The following is a 20,671-nucleotide window of genomic DNA, read 5'->3' as shown; positions in this document are numbered from 1 at the left end:
TAAAATGCCATTCATAGTTAACTCTCTAAATATTCCTGTTTCCGCTCCTTCTTTTTCACTGCAGCAGCCTGAAACCGCAGAAAGTTTGCTGAAAGTGAGAAAATATATGTTCTTGAAGTTTTCAAGTACAGTCTATTATTTTCTTTCGTGACAAATTTTATTCCTGAAACTTTCTCTAAACAACATCAATGAAAAATTTAATTGTTTAACATTAATGGCACGCTGAGCTAAAACTTAAGCAATATGTACAGTCGTGAGCAAAAGTGGTATACAACACTCAGCCAGTGGCGGAGTTCTAGAAAACTGCACCCCGACACAATCTAGCAACAGCTAAGATCGAGACAATAGCGCCGGTGCCTCATTTTGTCAACATGCATGTACCGATGTCGCAGTCCGTTAAGCTGTTGCTAGATGGCATTTCGTTCAGTTTTCCCGGGTTCTGTCTCTGGCTGAGTGTTGCATACCACGTTTGGTCACGACTGTACAAGATTTCAGCAAAAATAAGAAATAATGTTTACATTTGATTCTTTCAATGAAAGGCACAATTTTCTATTCCGCCTTTCTGTTGCGGACTGGTGCTTAGGATCAAGCTAAATCCAGCAAATGGTGGGGATATTGTTTGAATCCAAATTGTTGAATGTTACGTTGTGAACAAAGTTACTCTTTTTGCGATTACGTTGGCTGTGGGAACGCAATATTTAATTTGGTGCATATACTACAGGTTTTCCCTCTGAATTTAATCCTAGCGCCAGCGGAAATAATCTGAGCGCCGACTGATATAATCGAAGTGCCATGCAATATAATTCGAGTGCCAAGTATTTAATCATAGCGCCAGCATATTTAATCCAAGCGCCAACTCGAATAATGTCCGCGCCAACCAATTTAATCCGAGTGCCAACGCAATTAATACAAGCGCCAGCGAATTTAATCCGGGTGCCAACCAATTTAATCCACATGTGGAAAATCAATGTGGTAGAGGGCTCCAAAGCACAAAACATGAATTCGAGAAATAAATAGTAATTGATATCACATTCCAGACCATGCGACGAGTATGCGTCCCATCTGCATGCGCTATTTCGCTTTGTTCTTATATTTTTGCAACAGCCAAGAACCATATGTGCAGCTGAAAAAAAAAAAAAAAAGCGGTTTGTGACACGTCTCTTGCAGCTTTTAGCTCAGACGCATGGCAAGTGAATAAATATACCTGTCATCTTCTAATTGTTTGGTTAAGCACTGCTTACCATGGGTTGTCTTATGCACTGAATCTGCATGCTGATGGCAAGTGCGGTCTTCACACAACAGCCGGCTGTTTTTAGAAATTGCAACTGGTGCAGAAATGTATTTGGGTTTCTAATCATGATTTAACACCACTAGCAGAAAAGGATTAGTGTAACACACAGTTGGTTTCGGCGTGAAGACTTAGAGTAACGCTACCACGGAAAGAGAGAGCGCGCCCCTGCTTTCAGTCTGGCCGCGACACGGTAGAGTGAATGAAACTATGTACAGCGGAGCTTACAACTGAGACCAGGAATAGCTACTGGCTTCGCACTATGGTCACCTTAGCAGCAGTACTTAATTTGCCTGGGCGGCAATCCTAGCAGCGTAGGTTGCCAACAAACTATAAGCACGTACAAGCACAGAAGTAGCCGACTGAAATGCAATTTTATTTTCTAGGAGACATTAGGCAGGTCTAAGTATAACTCAGAACGTTTTACATATCGTCTTCATGCAAAGCTGCCCGTATAAAAGAAAAGTTATGGCGGTCAAAAGCAGCACACTCTACCCTTTGTATTTGCTGCATAGAGTGTCGGGCAGCGTCTAGCAACAAACTGCGCCGATGGTCCTTTTTAGTCATTCCGGGAGGAGTGATTAGCACCAGGTCTCTCCGCTCGCTGAGGAAAGCTTTGACTTCCGACTTGAACTTCGAAAAGACTTCCTCTATAGGGTTGAAAAATGGACTATATGGAGGCAGCCGCTTGATCGGGTGCGTCTGACTGGCCAGGCTTGCCTGTTCCGCACGGCTGTGAACTGGAGCGTTGTCAAAAATAAAAACCGCTTCAGAACCAGGCTCTTCACTTTCGACACGGGCTGATATGTCGCTCAAAAATTAATTGAAAACGACCCAGTGAACCTTGTCTACGGCTGTCCAATGAATGACACCATTTGCGGACATGCAGGCGAGAATGTTAAGGTTTGCTCCTTTGGTGCCAGTCGTCGTCTGCACCGCAGGCTGTCCCTTCACTGCACGGCCGAAGCTCCTTGAACACCATATGGTATAGTTGGTCTCATCGATGTAAAACCTGCACAAGCGAGGTCCTTCACACTGCAACCATTGCGCGCATGTTTTGCGGCTGCGTTTCACGTCGTCTCTGTTGCGGTCAATGGGCCTCTGAGTCAACTTCATAGCGTAACCGTGCGAATCCAGTAGGCGATCAATGCTACTTGTGCTGATGGCGATTCCCGGCAATTCTTCTTCCACTGCTTGCTTTATTTGCTTTAGCGTGAAAGCAGGGTTGTTATCCACAATATTCTTTAGAGCCGTTACTACCTCATTTCCGAATATCTTCGATGTTCCGCCTTTCTTCAACGCTTCTCTATCGCTCGCTGCAATGGATCTCGCCGTCTTTAAATTGATGCCCAGCGTGTCTGCCAATTTTTTCACATCTCCTCCACGCCTCGACAATTCGAGAATTCTGGCCCTGTCATGCTCGGAGACTTTGCTGTTCTTTCTTTTTGGTGCACCTGGATGCTTGAACGGCGGTCCCCGTTTTCGGTGCCCGATTAGGATGTCAGGGCACTGCTCATCAGCTTCCATGGAAGAAAATAATGCGCGTTAAAGTTAATGCAAAATTAATGAAAACACGTAGACTACCACCTGCCTATAATATACGAGTACGCACCACCACCGTCCGGCTCTACTCCGTCGTGCAAATGCAGACGACAACGCGGCCCACACAACGGAGGCGCGAAGATTGCCGCCTGCTTTGAAATCTCTTGTCTTCTGCGTTTCTAGCAATTTTTGTTTTATGCTCTTGAGAAAACATTTCTGTTTCTTGCAAAAGAAAGTACGCCTATTTCTAATAGTGAATTCACGTGTCTGTGCTTTCATCCATTCTCCTAGCATAGCGCAAAAACAGACGACAATTCGGCATCGAGTAAACGGAGGCGGAAAACTTGTCGTCTGCTTTGGAACTTTTTGGCATTGGCTGTGTAATGTTTGGCTGATGAAATTACATATAGCTAAATTAGATACGGTTGATTAAAACGTTTTTTAATTGTGTGATAAAATAATTGTGTTTCATCGAAGACATTTTAATTCTGTATATATTCTGTAATCAGCAGTGCGCACATTTCTGGGATAAATTGTCCTCTTGGAATATAGAGCCAGTGCGCCACAGCTCTGGGACCCTTCAGTATTTCAGTGCCGAAATTGTGCGTTTGTCATAATATTGGCCCCGCCGGGGTGGTGCAGTGGTAAGACGCCCGACTACTGTGCCGGAGTTCCCGGGTTCGAACCCGACCGCGGCGGCTGCGTTTCGATGGAGGCGAAACGAAGTGGCGTCGTGTGCTGTGCGATGTCAGCGCACGTTAAAGATCCCCAGGTGGTCGAAATTACACCGTAGCCCTCCACTACGGCTCCTCTTTCTCTCTTTCCACTTTCATTCCCACCTTCCTCCCTTCCCTTACGGCGCGGTTCGGGTGTCCACAGAGCAAGTGTGACAGTTACTGCGCCTTTCCCTTCCTGTGAACCAATTTAACTTTAACTTTTATAATATTGACGAAAGTCATTCAATAAGCTAACGCTTCGCTTACTCGTCGCGTGGTCTGGAATGTGATCTAAATTTCTATTTATTTCTGGAATTCATGTTTCATGCTTTGGAGCCCTCCACCACATTCATTTTTCACATGTGGATTAACTTGGTTGGCACCCGAATTAAATTCGCTGGCGCTTGTATTAATTGCGTTGGCACTCGGATTAAATTGGTTGGCGCGGACATTATTCGAGTTGGCGCTTGGATTAAATATGCTGGCGCTATGGTTAAATGCTTGGCATTCGAATTAAATTACATGGCGCTTAGATTATATCAGTATGCGCTCAGATTATTTCCGCTGGCGCTAGGATTAAATTCATAGGGAAAACCTGTACATCCTTTTGGTTATTTTGAATTGTTTAGATATCACTGCGCTCCGGCGTAGTCGAATACCAGATGTTAAGGTCATACCTTGTCGTGTAAACTTTATAAACCGGAATTTTTCGAGCAATATATCGCTCATGAGAAGTGCGGTGATGGTCGTGGTAGATACTACTGTAGAACTCGTGTTTGGACTCGTTAGTCTGTTATTCATAAACAAATATGTCACAAAGAACGAGGACAAAGGTGGTTTGTGCGCCTTCTTTTGTCTTCGTCAATTGCAACGTATTCTTTGGAAGATATTTACGCCACTAAATTCCACAGGATGGCAGAAACTCACCAAAAAACATTGAAGCTTTTCCCTTTCTGCACTCAGTCTCACTCAATAAAATGTCCACCAGTTAGCACATGCTGTTGATATCCACCGCCCTGGAGGATGTGGTAGAGCGGCTAGCAATTTGCAGAAATTTGGACGACATCATGGTCAGTGTAGAGGGATGAGAGTCTGACCCACGCCAGTGAATCGATTTGTAATATAGGACAGCAGTGATCAAAAGTTTCCGCTGTTTTATGGGAAAGCTGTTTTGCAGAAACGGTTCTCTGGTGGTGGAAAGTACTCCTCAATCAGCGCGCTGCCTGAATTGTCAATTACGGCACCTCTTCTTTCCTTCCTACCTTCTCCGGCTCCGACCTTCCTCCCTTCTTTGCTGTGCTCTTATGGCAGCAGCCGAGATTCGAGGCAGCCTCTGCTGTATTAATTTCAATTAAACAGATTTTAACGGCATAGTTTTAAAAGTACTGTTCTCCATAGCATTCCGCATCATCATGTCAATATCGGACTGTGAACGAATAATCACGGGCATTCCTCTTATAGGCGGCAGTTAGCATCTGGCAGGGCCAGGCGCTGATTTGCAGGCAGGTAACATCCCTTTACAAGCTGACACCACCTGGCCGCTTTACCTCGAACTTCCAAGTCAAGATTCTCATTTCAGATGAGACGATGAGAGAAATCGACTCCTCCTGAACTCTTTAATCCTGATTCTGGCTACCAGTTCCTGGCTCACGCAGGCACGTTCCTAGAGCTTCGTTGAGCATTGCTTTATATATGCACCGTGTGGTCTTGCGCATAAGGGGTAGCTTATGAGACTCTAAGTTGGTGAGTTCGAATTATAAGATAGAGACCCAAATCAAGGGCTTCGTGGTTTAAGGAATAAATAAGTTCATGCACGTGGACGAGGAACGTCAAGGAGAGACGCCGTTGGGAGCCATTACCGCAGTCGCGTTGTATTTTTAAAGAAGAAGCATCTATTTTCTTCATGTAGTATATTTCAGATACAAAAAAATGCTCTCTCCGCTCCTTCTTTCCATCTTCATAAATGGAGATGGAAAATGGAAGAAGGAAAAATGTCAGACGTAGACGGATGGAGGGAACGAAGCAACGGTCGCCAATCAGTCAATCAGGATCGAGGAATGCGCAGAGCGGAGGCCGTCTTTTGCATGCCATAATTGTAGTTTGATTTGATCAAGTGGACAGACAGTGGGTACAGCCTTCACCACAGACAAGTCATCAGAGCAGGTGCATTGCCAACTTTACTGCTGTGAATGGGCTAGTTGTAAAGTTGTAGACAAAATCTTGCACTGTTTTTGCTTACAATGACGAGGTTAAAAGATGACCCAAATTTTTAAGCACTTAAATATTTATGTTGTCTTTTAATTAGGAATTTTGAAAGGCGGAAGTGTTTTTTTTTTATAATCACTTTTTAAATCGGAAGCTTTATATCATCATATTTCGAAAATTAGTTCGTTGGCGCGTGGACTCGAAGGTACCTTAAAACGACTTAAGATGTCTGCAGGAGCAAGTGGGACGTATTCTGCGCCTTTGCCTTCCTGTGAACCACTTATTGAGGCGAAAGCATCTAAGCTTATGGCAATAATCTCGCGTTGGCGAGATGTATCCACGAGATGTGTCAAAGTGTCAGCGAGATTCCGCGAGTGGCAGATACAGCGTTTTTTTCTTTCTTCTAAAGCAATTATAGAACGCGCCGATGAAATTTGATGCTTTCAAGGCAACGGTGATTGTGTTCGACAAGGGCCACGCGAAGTACCGCGTGCAGCAATAATAATCAGGCTTTCGCATTTCTCTATTGCAGATTCTACAGTGTTCTTGGAATTTTTTTCAACATAACATGTCGAGACTGCCCGATGGGCAATGAAAGGTCAGCAAATGAAACTGCGTGCACAGGTATGTGCAGGCAGTGCTGCCTCACCGCAGTAAAGTGGTGAGGCAGCACTTCGTGACTGGACTTATATATGTGCTCGTAGCTTCGTTCTTGAGTTTCATGGCGCGTCCCATAACCGCAGCTTAGGGTACTGCGGTGCGCTGACCTTGTAGACTTCTCGGCGGTGCCAGCACAGCCCGGCAACCGGCGATAGTCTGCATCACGCAACGCTCTCGCGCAATCTGAACCCGCTAGTACTACCGGTTCTCCGAGCGGGGTTAGCAGGAATCGCCACTTCTCCGCGACGGCATTAATCGCGTTCATTATTCGCGCATTGTTTAACATTTTCATAATGTTTGCCGCTACACCTGGTATAGCGTTGATGAATGAACTTGAGCGAGGAAATCTTAAGCACAATTTCTTGACGTCAGCAAACCTATAATTCATTTTTCTTTCAGCATATTTCTCCTGAAAAAGCACATAAGCCTTGTAGGTTATAACCACAATCACACTCGAAAACAATTTCCACACCGCTCTCCTTTGTGACCGTTGCCATTGTTACTAACAATTCATTGGTGTTCATTTCAAGCCCAGTCATATATTTTGTGCGAAGAACAAAAGGTTTTTATTTTAAGTCTACATCTTTTTGCAGTGCCTATTGTTTCCCAATAACTGAATGTCGCTGTCAGAAACTATCTTGAAATATAGTTTATGTTTTTGTACTCACTTACGTCAATTTATTTAAAGAGCTCTGTGATGACGCACGTGTACTAGTCATCATCTTCATTACTGACCAGTTATTTCTAAACCAATAGTTGGTTTTTCTATCCAGTCGGAAAACTGTACATAAACATTTTTCTCGCAACGGCTGAATTTTTGTGCCATTTTGCCGGTCAACCTGTCGTAGGAACAAAAACGTCTGTTGCAACTAAAGCATTTTTTTGTAGTTACCGCAGAAAACGATTAGAGAAATAGAGAAGAGATGTACACAAAACTCCATAAGTACAAAAATAATGGCCATTGCAGCAAATTTTACCGTAGACTACAAAAACTTTTATCATGTTTTTGGCACGGTTCCATCGCGTTGCACTTGGGGCTGACGACGCTAATCCTTGTATTTTTTTTTTTTTCATATGCAACGTATATATGCATTATAAAGCTTGCGCGTCTCAACCGGCTGGCTTATGTACTTTTCTCCTTTTCTCCTTCTCCTTCATGCAACCGTCCGTGGCGCTGCGACCCTCAACCCTATGGTATCAAGCGTATTATGACTGTTCCCATACATATTCCAAGGAATAAATCACCAGCCTTCTACCCTCGTTTACGTTGGTTACACAACCGATTAGAGCAGGTTGGCCCATTAATTTCCTTCTCCTGCAACACATCAAGCCTTTTGTCCAAATTGCTACAATGTCTTATATCAGCCCTAAGGCCGCTTCCCCTCCCTCGCTAAAGAAAAACCAAGACATCCTAGGCATCCTGGAGATACGTCATTTTAACAGCGGGTTGATTTTTAATGCTTCCTTGAGATTAGTGGAGCTGCACTACGTTTAGTTTGTCATATTCATGACTGAGGAAAACACTATTTTACAAGGCATGCTGAGTGACTACCATCGGGTTGATTCAGGCAAAGAGCACTTGAAATTCACTATTCCTTTCCACCTGCATCAGTATGACTAATATAATTTTGACCTGTTCAATTTGTCAAACAATTCTTTCCGTGCTATGTACGTTAAAATATATGTAAAATCTTTTCTATCTCCTATTTCTTTTCGCTGCATCTCCATTTGCCCATTGTGATGTTATCTTAATTTTTATAGCGCTGTTCCATTTTCTTCTGCACCTATTTATAGTTCTATATCAATTAATTACGCCGCGCTAGTGTCTTTGTTTTATAAGCCTTGCTGAAAGCGCTGCTAATCTGAAGGGACAGCAGCTCTGTCAAATTGCATCTAACAGCTTTTTCTGCACCTCCGCTTCTGTATCTTTACAGGCAGAAGTAAATAAATTTGAATTTGATTCTTCCGCGTCGTGTTGCGGAACCAAAACTCATAGTACCCATTGTATCCGCGTTTCCTAAACATTTACTTTCTTCTCTTCAAAATTAGGTCGATTCTAGATTTCCATTCTCGGGCATATCTATCGCTGTATACCTGTACGTTCTAACATCACTACCGCGGTAACCCTGGTTTCCTCTCCACAGGAGAACGAGAGCGTTTACGTTTATCTCCAGAGAGCCCTTTGCTAAGCAAGCTGCTCCCATTCTCTCGTGTAAGCGAAGTCTTCCTAATACCGCCTATTCACCTCACTCCCAGCAATCCTCTGCTCCTTCGCTAGCTTAACCTAGTATACATAGTCTTTCCGGCGTTAGATGGCCAGCGCACTGTCGGCATGCTTGATAAGAACGCCAAACAGTTATGCTCGTATTTTAATCTCCATACCTCCCTCCAGGTTTGCTAGCGTTACCCCATAATTTTCTCCTTCGTAGTTGACGGCACTGTAACCGACCTTATCCTGCAGTTTTTAAATATTTTAGCGTGTACAGGCGTTGCTCTTGCACGAAATATATTTCACAGTATACGTTCCTGACGTGACAATGCATGTGTAACCACTGCTTTGAGAATTATTTTGCCTAACTAACCGCTACAGTACTCCGAACCCTCAGTCACCACCCGGCGTAAAAATGTACTACTCGTTAGTAGGCAACATTTTAATGATTTAGCTTAATCACCTACCAATAGTATTTCAGGAACCTCAAAAGTGGTGATAGGGAAATGAAAAGTAAATATTGCATAATGAAAACCCCGAACTTGCACTCTATTTTCTCTTATAAAGCACAATAAAATTTGAAAATGATTCTCAAAGAAAGCGTCGTGCTCACACGACGCCACGATGGGACGAAATGGTGCCATCAACATTCCTTGAAGTGGTATTTCGGTTCATTAGCTATTGATTATTTTTTATTAATTTACCTTCAGCATTTCAAGCGCATTGCATTGGAGTTTGCCGATAGTTAGTAACAGTTTAAGAACTCTAAGGTTTTTAAAAAGCATTGCATAGAGTGACTCAAATAGACAGGGAATAAGGTCTCAATTGGAAGAGAAAGCATGTCCCATCGAGCAAGAGCTGCTGTAAGAAACAAAAACTAAAGATCACTGCAGAAACTGCATTGGAGTAATGCGAAAGCACGGATGCGGCTGTTGGTTGCTTCTGGTTGCTTCTAGTTGCTTAATTCACTTCTTCTTTGCCCATTTTAGTCTTTGGTATTTTCAAATTGCCCACCAATCCCTTCCTATGCCCTTTTTCGACTCCACTTCCGGTTGCGTGACGTCACATTATCTACCTCACATTAATTCACTTCTTGTTTACCCATTTTAGTCTTTGGGACTTTCCCTGCCGGTGTGGCGCAGTGTACTGAAGTATTTGTACCAATTCATGCAATAAAGGAAAAAAAAAGCCGGTATGGCACAGTGGTTACGGCGCTCGACTACTGTTCCCAAAGATGCTGGATCGAATCCCTGCCTCGGCGGCAGCTTAATTAATGACTGGAGATTAATTAATGACTGGTGTCAATCAATAAGAGATTAATGACTGGTGTCAATCGAGTGAGGCTGACGTAATGTTGGTGCATAAGATAATTATGCAATAAGTTAATTAGGTATTTAATTACAGGCGAAAAATTTTAACGTTGTCCGCAGCAGTTGTGGGTATTGAGAAGTCGCAGTAGTTGAGTGGTGTCAATCGATAGAGGGCGATTTAATGTTGTGTCCGAAATTTTTTTTTAGGCCAATAAGGTAATTAAATAAATAATTAGAGGCAAATCAAGCAAAATTGTGTCTGCAGCAGTTGTGAGTAATTGAGAAGTCGTAGAGGTTAATGAGTGGTGTAATGTTGTGTGCGAAAAAATAAATAGGCCAATAGGTTAAATAAGTAATAATTTAGAGGCAAAAAATACAAAAGTAAAGGCGAGAATGGTCTCATTAGCGAATGGCTTGGCGCCACATTTGAATGTAACAAATACTAAAATAGTTAATTAAATCAGTCAATAAGGGTGACGTCAAGGATGTGACGTCACGCAACCGGAAGTAGAGCCGAAAAAGGGCATAGGAAGGGAATGGCGCTCAATGTGAAAGTACCAAAGACTACAGTATTTAATTAAGGCAGTCAGTTAGGGTGACGTCAAGGATGTGATGTCACGCAACCGGAAGTAGAGGCGAAAAAGAGCATTGGAAGGGATTCATGTAATGTGTCGCGACCACAAGCCACCGTTTGCCCATTGACGACTGCGGAAAAGGGCCAAGGAGGTTTATGCAAATCTGCTCAAAAAGGGTTTTAGGGGTGCTACGGGCTGCAAAAATCCGGCTGGTTTCAGAAGAGGAGATTTGCGCCGCTGGAAATCGCGGCATGTTGTTACGTATTTACGCATCGACGGCCGTAAACTGGGCCAGTAATACCTCTGCCGAATCTTTGCCTTTGTGCGACTGACCCCCAAGTGGCCGGCAGATGGTTCATCGTAACAAGCGCTCAAGACTTCGGAGCGTAACTAGTATGGTACAACAAGCAGAAACGTCTTCTTGTTACTGTCAAAGTTGCACTTGTAGAAGACTCCACGCCGCAGAATAAAGGACTGTAGTCCACCGCGAAACACACGAGATAGTTAGTTTAGAGGTACTGGGATCGACGCCCAGAACCTCCACCAGATGTGTAAAAGTTGTTACAGTAAAGAACTACTGCAACCGCTGAACGAACACCGAGAGAGCTGAACCGGAAACGCAGGGTTCTACCGATTATGCTCCTTGTTCTACCTCTAATGCACGTGTCAATATTTCATCATCATCATCATCATCCTGACTATACCCACTGCAGGGCGAAGGCCTCTCCCATATTTCTCCGATTAACCCGGTTCTGTGCTAGCTGCATCCACTTGACCCCTGCGAACTTCTTAACCTCATCCGCCCACCTAACTTTCTGACGCCCCCTGCTACGCTTTCCTTCCCTTGGAATCCAGTTTGTTACCCTAAGCGACCATTGGTTATCCTCTGTTCGCACTACTTGTCCTGCCCATGGCCATTTCTTCTTCTTAATTTCCACTAGAATGTCGGTAACTTGAGTTATTTCTCTGACCCACTCTGCACGCTTCGTGTCTCTTATTGTTACCCCTACCAATTTTCGTTCCATAGCCCTCTGCGTTTTCCTCAAAATATTAGAACCCTCTTCGTTAGCCAGCGTTAGGCTAAGTATGTCTCACTAAAGTCATTTTTTAAAAGAAGAGAAATTATCTTTGTGACGTGAGAAATATGAAGATCATTGTAAGTACCCATACATGTGTATAATCATCTTTAACGTTTTTGTTTCAATATATAGCAAAAACGCTTCAATAGCTGCGTTGAAATTTTATTTTATTCTTTTTTTCATTTAAGTATTTTTCATGATGCCCTTCGCGTAGAATAACTCGACAGTGATATTTGCCACCCTCCGACTGTCCCCACGCCGACAGGAAGTCGATCGATCAAGTACCTGCGTATCTGAGGTGACGCCGGCCCCCCAAGTTCTAATTCCAAACGAACAAAATAAGAAAACTAACTGTTGCGCTTCATGTATCATTCGTGGAACATTGCGTAGCCTCACGTACAAGTTAGCCACTCTGCTTTTTTGAATCAGTAGCCTCGAACATACTCCGAAACTTTGAATGTATTTATTCCTCCAACCTGGTTTCAAATTTAGAAGCAAAAAACATGCTGGTGCTTTTTCTTTCAAATTTAACCTTGGCGTTTGCCAAGGTTACGGAAGTGATCCGGAATTTTTCTCGATGGGTTCAAGCAGTAGCCATGGTTGGGATAGTCGAATCTCCGGTAGCACAGGCACCCTCCACTACATCCGCTTGGGCAGGCATCCGGACGACACTGAAAAACGAAACGATTTTATTCTTAATATTGTCTGAAGAAAGCCTCACCTGGTTCAGGGGTTGATTAATTCCACGTAGTCTAATTAGCACTTCTGAGAAATTTCAAATCTAATTTTGTGCTTGGTAAACACATCTTCCAATTGAATATCGAGCTGCCTTCAATCTGAATTCAATCGAAGATTCCGCTGCGGTGCAAGGCATGTTGGCAATACTGTGCTTCTCTCTTGCGAATGGTAAGCAGAAACTGAAATCGTAAAGTGTACTTGTACTAAACGGTAAGCTATTATTCTGATGTATAATTTTCTCTAACATAACTCTGCCCTATTCGGGTAACCTATTCCCATTGGTGGTATTCCATACCGTTCAAATTCCAATAAATATATGTGCAACGGCTAGCCACTACAACGTTTCGCGGAGTAAAAGTGGTCCTTCTGACATTTCTACAAAACGCGTTTGTTCAGAATTTTGACATTTCTGAAACGTGAATTGCAGTAAACATTCCGCTATTTCTTCTGTATTTAACAACTTCTCCTAAACATTTGCCCTTTAAGGATGATAGCATCAAGGGAAGGTATTGCAGTATTTCTTTCATAACAGTTATAAAGAAAAGAATTGTCAGAACTGATAAACAATTTCCTTCATATTGCTAAGAAAGACATGCATCACTGCATAGTGCATGCTTTCAGAATGTTTTTGATGGATGTCGGAAGAAAAAGAGTTACAGAGTTTTGAAACAATATTGGCTTCTTTTAAACTTGTCCTAATGTTCTAGGTTGAGTTTTCTAAGCATGTGTTATTTATGCTGAAAACCACTCTTAATTACCTATTAGAGGCGAAAGTCTAAATTGCAGGTGAGCATTTTTAAATTGCCATTCCTTCGCATCGTCTTTCGAGGCGCGTTTGCGTAGCAAGAAGTTTTATATTAAAGTTGTAATTTTGATGTCTCCCAGCTCTCTCTTTTTAATTCAAACACTGAAATTTTCTTCAAGCCCTGTCAGTACAGAATCAGAAAGAGCGCAACTAAGCGCTGTGTGCCTTATGATATATTTAACACTAATTGCATTTCACTGTGCTTTTAGCATGACTACAGTGAACTAGGGCCGTTAACTCAAGGTACTTGGCTGATGAGGCACAAAAGATGTATACAAAGGCTGTTTTACACAGCTAGAATTAGAAGGCAAGATTTTTCATCCCATCGTATTACATAAAATATGCTTACGTTATTCACGCACTGGTGCTCACTGTATTCAGGGCCCCAGCTATTTGCACTGAAATGGAGAAGAGTTTTTAGTGCTTCTGTTCTGAATGCACACAGCCATTGCTACTGACAATACTCTGAAAAACAAATCGTATTTCACCGCAATTCGTAAGTGCTCTCGACATAGGACTGCTCCTGTGTTAGGAATTGGTAGAGATAAAACCTGCTGCCGGAAACGCTTCCGGTTTAGTGATTAGCGCATAAATATCAGTCCACCAAAATGAAATGAGGGCAGACAATCTCAAGGAATTTAAAATCGAAAAAACATTTTATAATTGCAGGACATAAAATGTCCTTTTATCATGGCATTTTACTGACCTCCAAAATTTTCAGAGGTCTTTTGATGAGATCGACAGTGCGATTGTTACATTCTTTGGAATGTTGTAGAGATTTAAACTTAGCAGTCTGAATGGTAGGAGCAGTGTTTTGCTCATTGTTATTTTACAAACCAGGCCTACTGGCGCCACACTACTGATCGACCACATTACACCCTTTTATTTGTGCAAAACTAAATCAGTATTGTGGGTCTCCTTTGAAAATTTAATGTTGCAGAAGAATCACATCAAACAATAACTCATTTTCTCTTCGCTTACTCTGGAGAATTTCTGCAATATGGGGTTGTAGATGCTGCAGCCACAACATGAGTCAGACTCAGCCAACTACCAAAGACGAGTGATGGACAACGCTGATTTCTGCGAAGTTTTTCTGATTATCCTCAGTTAACTCCGTATATGACACTTATTCTAAAAGAAACTCTTATCATTGAAGCAAGACACTGATACCACGAGCGCACAGTCCAGACCTAACTTAAAGCAACTTAAAGGACACACCCCCCCCACCTCCGAGACCGACAATACTTTTCATTGTCATGATGCACTGGACTTTCTTCGGTTACTTCGGTTAATTCTTCAAACGATACTGTATTTGCATCTATATCACCACTTTTGCGCAAAGTGAGCAATTCTTGTCCCCATCTGTGTTGCTCGATATTTCACTCGCATATTGATTTCCCACAGGCGACAATGAGCCAGTGGGTCTTCACCTTAGCTCAGTGTTATTTTCTTTTAAAACGAAATCCTTTAATGGCTCATACTCATGGTCATGACCCTGTCCATCCGGCCACGAAAAGTGTCACACTTGTTCGCAAGATTCCGCGGGATACCACGAGATTGTGCCTTGAATGCTCATACTGGCCTTCTCGCTAACCCTCCGAACATGATCAGTGTGATCTGGATTCCGGGACACTAATCGATGCCCGCAAATGAGCTGCCCATCAACACGCTCGCGCACTATTTCCCCGAGCCTCCCCTCTCCTGGATGGCGCGTATTCCTCCCCGAGAACTGCGTGAACACTACAGGCTGTCTCGTCGTACACAACCACTCCCTTCTGTTACCCTGTCTACCCAAGAGGCAGCAACTTACCGGCGCCTACAAACTAATACCTTTCTTTCAACCTTCTTTCCTAAACATCTGGTATCTCTCTTTTTATTCCCCTGTTTGCCTCATTGCGGTGAGTGGGAAACGCTCTACTCCTCTTCTGCATAAAAGGTTAGGAAGCCGCCTTGCAAGACCCCTACCCGGAGCGCTGGTTGGCTCGCCGAGCAGTTACTGCAGCCTCAGCCAACAGGGCCTTGGGCTGAAGGTTCCCCCCACTGCCGCAATAAAATAAAGATGTTTTGTTCTCTTTTTCCGCGGCCGTGACTCGGTCCATCCAGCTATGACCATTTTACCCTTTGACTAGTACTAGTAATAGATATGGCTAATGACTAACTATAATCGCTAACCAGTACTAATGACTAACAAGTCACTAACTAGTAATAATATCTAACTGCTCACAAACTAGTAGTAATTATTCATGGGTAATCATGGAGGTGACTGTGACTATGATATAATCACTATGGTGACGCCATCGGCGATGTCTAAAAACCAAAACTGACCTCATAATGACGCCACAACCGATCATGAGGTCACGAGATGACCCCACCGAGCACCCGATCCAGGAGTGTGGGCGCGCCTTTCGTATAACGCTACCTCTAGCGCCGCACCACGCAGTATATAGAAGCAGACCGAATACAACCGGCATCATCGGCGTTTAATAATTAGTTTGCAGGAAAGGAAAGGCGCAGTACCTGCCACAATTCTGCGCGGACATCTAAACCAAACCATAAGGAAAAGAATAAAGGTAGGAGTGAAAGAGGAAACAGAGAGAGAGAGAGAGAGAGAGGTGCCATAATTGAGGGCTACGGACCACCGCGAAAAAGAAAAGGCTTTCGCCTCATCACACTTTAGTCGAGGTATAAATTTATAAAGAGGAAATTTTTATTTTTTAGAAAACATCTTTTTCAAAATTTTAATTCTGAATATAGGTAAAAAATAAGCCTAAATAAGATTTCTTACCCCGAGCCCATAAAGCTCATGAGATTGGCTAAAGGTGCCGGATGCACTAAAATTCATGCATGTGCCTCAGTCCTCAAAACTACGATTCTACTCTGAATTCGTTATTTGGTGCCTGCATTATTTTACCCTTGCACTTTGGTCCATTTAATTCTGCGAAATTTAAAACGAGTAAGACGGAGGGTTATCGATTTCATTCACACAGAAAATGCAATACAATGCCAGTTCAGTCTCTGCAAAAATAACTCGATGACTTCTGGGGAAAACAGCCAGAATAAAAGCTGACCTGGACCACAATTGTGCATTAAGGAGAAGAATCGATGGGAACTGGAGTCCATCGAAACAATTCTCTCAGGTCAGAGCATTTACCTAGCAGTATCTTTGAAGAGAACAGGATCCAATTGATGCATGCTATTAGTATTCACATCAAGTGCACGACTTTCGATGCTCGCATAAAATACACAAATGTATCGAAACCTAACTCTAGCGGATTGAGCTAGGTTCAGGGCAGTCCAACTATATATTGACTATGCACTTGGATCCCAATGGCCCCATTCTGGGGTACCTGTATTACGCTTAAAAAGGCAAGGATCTCTGATCGCGTTATTTTTGCCTACTTGGGCGTGCACTCCTGAAGCTGCCCTCTGAGCAACAGAACGACAGGCTTGACTCATTAAAAAACCTTCTATATAAATGACTGGCGTAGCGCAGAGGGAGAGGACGAGAGCAGACTGGTTTAGAAAACGGATGTAAGTTCGCATTCTTGCTGAAATTAAAAAGAAGAAATGGGCATGGCCTGACCATGTGATGCTAAAGGATACATATTTTATGGCTGATTAAGGTAACCGAGTAACTTCTAACAAAAAAGAGTCTTGTAATGCATGAGGCTGAGATAATAACAATAATCAAGAATCATGCTTAGATGCCCAACTTTAAGGCTAGAATCACTTCATTTACCTCAGTTGCATTATTCATTCACTCAAAAATTTCAAATTTGCATAAGTTCTTTTCTTCTGTTCGTTCTGTTCAGAGCTAAAGCAAAAAATTCATTTTACCCCCAGATTATTAGAAATAGTGTACTCACGCAGCGGCCATTACGAGGCCTAGAACAAGAAGCAGGTGGATGGTTTTCATTATTCTTCAAAACGTCTGCGAACACCGTTCTATCGCAGTTCTGGTGAAGTGTAGTTTCTCGATGCCTAAGCGTGGCATATATATACTACCGCCGAACGCTTAGAAGAAAGGGCCTTTTTGTCACTGCAATACGTCAGCCTGCTATTTGTTCACTTTCTATTCACATTTGTCCTGTTTCAATGCCGTACGCCCACAAGCTATAACCTAAACCTAAAACCGGTTTGAGCATTGTAGTAACCCTGCTCTTTGTCAGTTATTACTTTCTTAGCCGCAACGTAATAAAGGCCATGTTTTCAACCAAGTCATATTTTTGTGGCTTTCACGCAGAACACTACTTTTTTTTTATTATTAACGTGTGTAGCAGTTTTCTGCACCTATCTCTACTGTTCATTGTATTCTATGCACCAGAAGTTAGGTTAACTTCCGCGATAACGTGCTGCAAGTGTAAGTAACAAATCTCCAGCACGGCAAAAAGTACAATCCTATTGAACAATGTATCCTACTCCTATTGTTTCGTGCTCGGAGCCCTGCCATAATTTGTATTTTGTTTCGCGTGCTATATAGTTAACCATATAACTGTTATATATGCGGCGGTTATCGGAAGCATGTCTTTGATTTGTTTGAGTTGTTTTGCAGTGTTTTGAATGCACGCATTTTCCATCTATCATGCACGTGGCCGTCCACGCTGCGCTGACTCCAGAACTCACACCGGCTAGCAAGCTGAGGCTCGTAGTTTTCAGCTGTGTTGCTGGAAATTATCCACATCCCTGTAGCATCATTTACATTTTATTCGCCACCTTGCACTCTGATATATACCTTGTATTTCCCCCGCATCACTGCCAGGCCGCTTTCCGCGTGGCTGGTCTGAAAGCACACTAGCAGTTACAACACCTCCCCCCACCACCAATTTCTCTCTCTCTCTCTCTCAGTCTCTCTCTCTATATATATATACATGCATATGTTCAGACCAAGACGATAATCAAGGTCCCATGCATAACTAATGTTTCTATCGGTGAAATTTTGATATGTGGTGGGAAAACATCTCGACATTGAGGAATGAACCTTAGTTTTGTAAGATGCGGCGTAGTTTTCTCAGAACGGAAAGATAGATTTAGTGAAATCCCCAAGGTGGAGTATATTTATTAATTGCCATCCACCCCTATGCAGCCACATGGCTACAAAGGAAAGCTATACTGCTTTCTCAGAACGTTCGTAGTTTAAGAAAAATTCGTTCTGGTCCGGGGATCAAATCGTGGACCACCGTCTTTCCGAGGAAGTCGCTCTGCCAACTGACCTAACCAGGGCGGCCACAGAATAGACGGTAGGGATAAAGAAGGAAAGCACAAATGTAAACGACATGACGAACGGTAGGAGAACAGTATACTTTTTCCCGGTGATTCGGCCGAGGTCCGGTCTTTGTCAAGAAATGCTGCATCCTTTGACAAGGGCTGAACCCCGGCCGAAACGCCCGATTAAAGTATAGCTTTTTCTACCTTGCGTCATCTTGTTTACGTTTATATGCATGTATATAGAAGATACAGCCGCACTGTTCTAGTTTAATTTAGCGACATCGCGCGACCTTTTGGTATTTTTCTTCTTTAATTATGCCTGTGATTTTCAAAAGCTGAATGGTCTCCAGTCTGTCATGTGAATGCTTCTGCTTAGAAGCTAAACTGCATCTTTTGTGATATAATATATATATATATATATATATATATATATATGCTAAGCGCCATGTCTAACATTTTCAGCCTGTTATAAAGAAAACCACTGTGGTGACATTCACTCGCGAAGCGGGTCCTCTTTAATTCCAAATGGTTTTGTGTCAATGCCACGTTAAGGCTCGGGGTCCTCCTAGGGTCTCGCCCCTCAGAAAGCATCCTTTTCTGAATAATATCACACACGAACATTTTCGTCATTTCCATAGAGCACTCCTGTGCTGCACAGGCCTCGAAACTAAGCTGATTGGTCGCCGTCGTTGTGTACTCATGGAAGTTGGGGTCATCCGATTATGATTGGCCGAGAATATAAAATTATCACGCCTACTGAGCCATATCTCCGAGTAGCTTACCCTGTTTTAATTCATGGCTGCACTACAACTCTCAGTTATGAAACAATTTCACGTCCGCATCCTGTCCCGCCATTATTTTCCTTAAATCCTTCCTTAATTGCCACGCCACACCAGCTAATGACCCACAGATAATGCGCGCAATTTCAATGTTATATTGTCACGTGGTGGTGACAAGGTCGACGGCACAAATGAAGAGTCGGTGATGACACAGAAGAAAACTCTTTATTTGGCGGGCTTGCGCCCGCAAAAGAACTAAGCAATTCGGCAGCGGGAATAGCAACAAACTTAATCGTCGATCGTCGAACAAAGAGTGCCCGTCGCACTCGCCAACGCTCAATTTAAATAAAGGCTGCTCAGAACAATCTAGATAACGTCGCAAACTGCGACTAGCACAACCTGGAACATTGTAGAAACATACGCGAGTGATCAGAATCTTCGAGACAGACCTCGGCGCATCGTTCGCGACAAAGAAAATGATAACACGTCGTACCGCGACAACGAGCATGGACAAACACGGGATACAGAATTGATAAGCGCGCCAGAACCACAATGATAAGGTCGCATGCCAGCGGCTGTCGAACAGGAACAAATAAAGATTTAAACAGTTCGCAGCATTACTCCCCCCCCCCCCCTTAAAAAACATCGCCTCGATGTTTCAAAATAAACAGACATGAAGTAACATAAACATTACAAAGCAAACATGAATAGCCTTTAGCGCGCATAGTATGGCTTAAAGCATACAACATGCCCAGTTTCTGGATGCACTCGGCGCCGCTGCGATGCTTCCGCGACGTCGGGAATGACCTCGTAGTTTAATTGTCCTAGTTGACGAAGCACCTTTCACGTACGGGCCGAAGTATCGGCGTAAAAGCTTTTCGCTCTGTCCGCGGCGGCAAATCGGCGTCCAAATCCAGACTTGACCTCCCGGCTTGTACTCAGCATCGCGTCGTCGTAAGTTGTAACGTCGGGCGTCGGTTCGTTGCTGATCTTTAATGCGCATTTGGGCGAATCTTCGGGCTTCCTCTGCACGTTCAAGGTAGGAGGCGACGTCCAGGTTCTCATCTGTTACGTGTGGCAGCATTGCGTCAAGCGTCATCGTGGGCTCCTTGCCGTACACAAGGCAGAACAGGGTCGACCTGGTTGTCTCCTGGACGGTGGTATTATACGCGAAAATGACGTAGGATAGAATGGCGTCCCATGTCTTGTGCTCGGCGTCGACGTACATTGCAATCATATCCGCAATAGTTTTGTTGAGACGTAAGTCCATTTGTCTGGGGATGGTACGCAGTAGTTCGTCCATGACTTGTATGACTGCATTCTGGGATGCCTTGCGTCAGCTATGCCGTAAATGCCGATCCCCTGTCCGTGATGAGGACTTCTGCGGCGCCGTGTCACAAGAGAATTCGTTCGACAAGAAACTTTATGACTTCTCCCGCAGTGCCATTGGGCAACGCTTTTGCTTCCACGTAGCGGGTAAGGAGGTCGGTGGCCACGATGATCCACTTGTTACCCGCAGATGAAGCTGGAAAGGGGCCGAGAAGATCTATCCCAATTTGT

The 20,671-nt window shown here is 43.4% G+C and overlaps 1 long non-coding RNA gene and 1 pseudogene across 1 annotated transcript; both read right to left on the bottom strand.

Annotated features, from left to right (window-relative positions):
* Positions 1-1,567: 1,567 nt before the first annotated feature.
* Positions 1,568-5,120, bottom strand: LOC146196164 (uncharacterized; annotated as a pseudogene).
* A 6,905-nt stretch (positions 5,121-12,025) lies between these two features.
* Positions 12,026-17,143, bottom strand: LOC146196163 (uncharacterized). Its single transcript, XR_014706087.1, has 3 exons — positions 16,994-17,143; positions 13,477-13,525; positions 12,026-12,255 (listed from the first exon to the last, which is right to left on the bottom strand). It is a non-coding gene; the product is annotated as an uncharacterized LOC146196163 (long non-coding RNA).
* Between the last annotated feature and the right edge of the window lie 3,528 nt (positions 17,144-20,671).

This window comes from Amblyomma maculatum, chromosome 3 (assembly GCF_055883805.1).
Source record: "Amblyomma maculatum isolate TAMU_Amacu chromosome 3, ASM5588380v1, whole genome shotgun sequence".
NCBI lineage: Eukaryota > Metazoa > Arthropoda > Arachnida > Ixodida > Ixodidae > Amblyomma > Amblyomma maculatum.
Note: the sequence above shows the minus strand (reverse complement) of the source record. Positions and strands in the feature narration are given on the sequence as shown.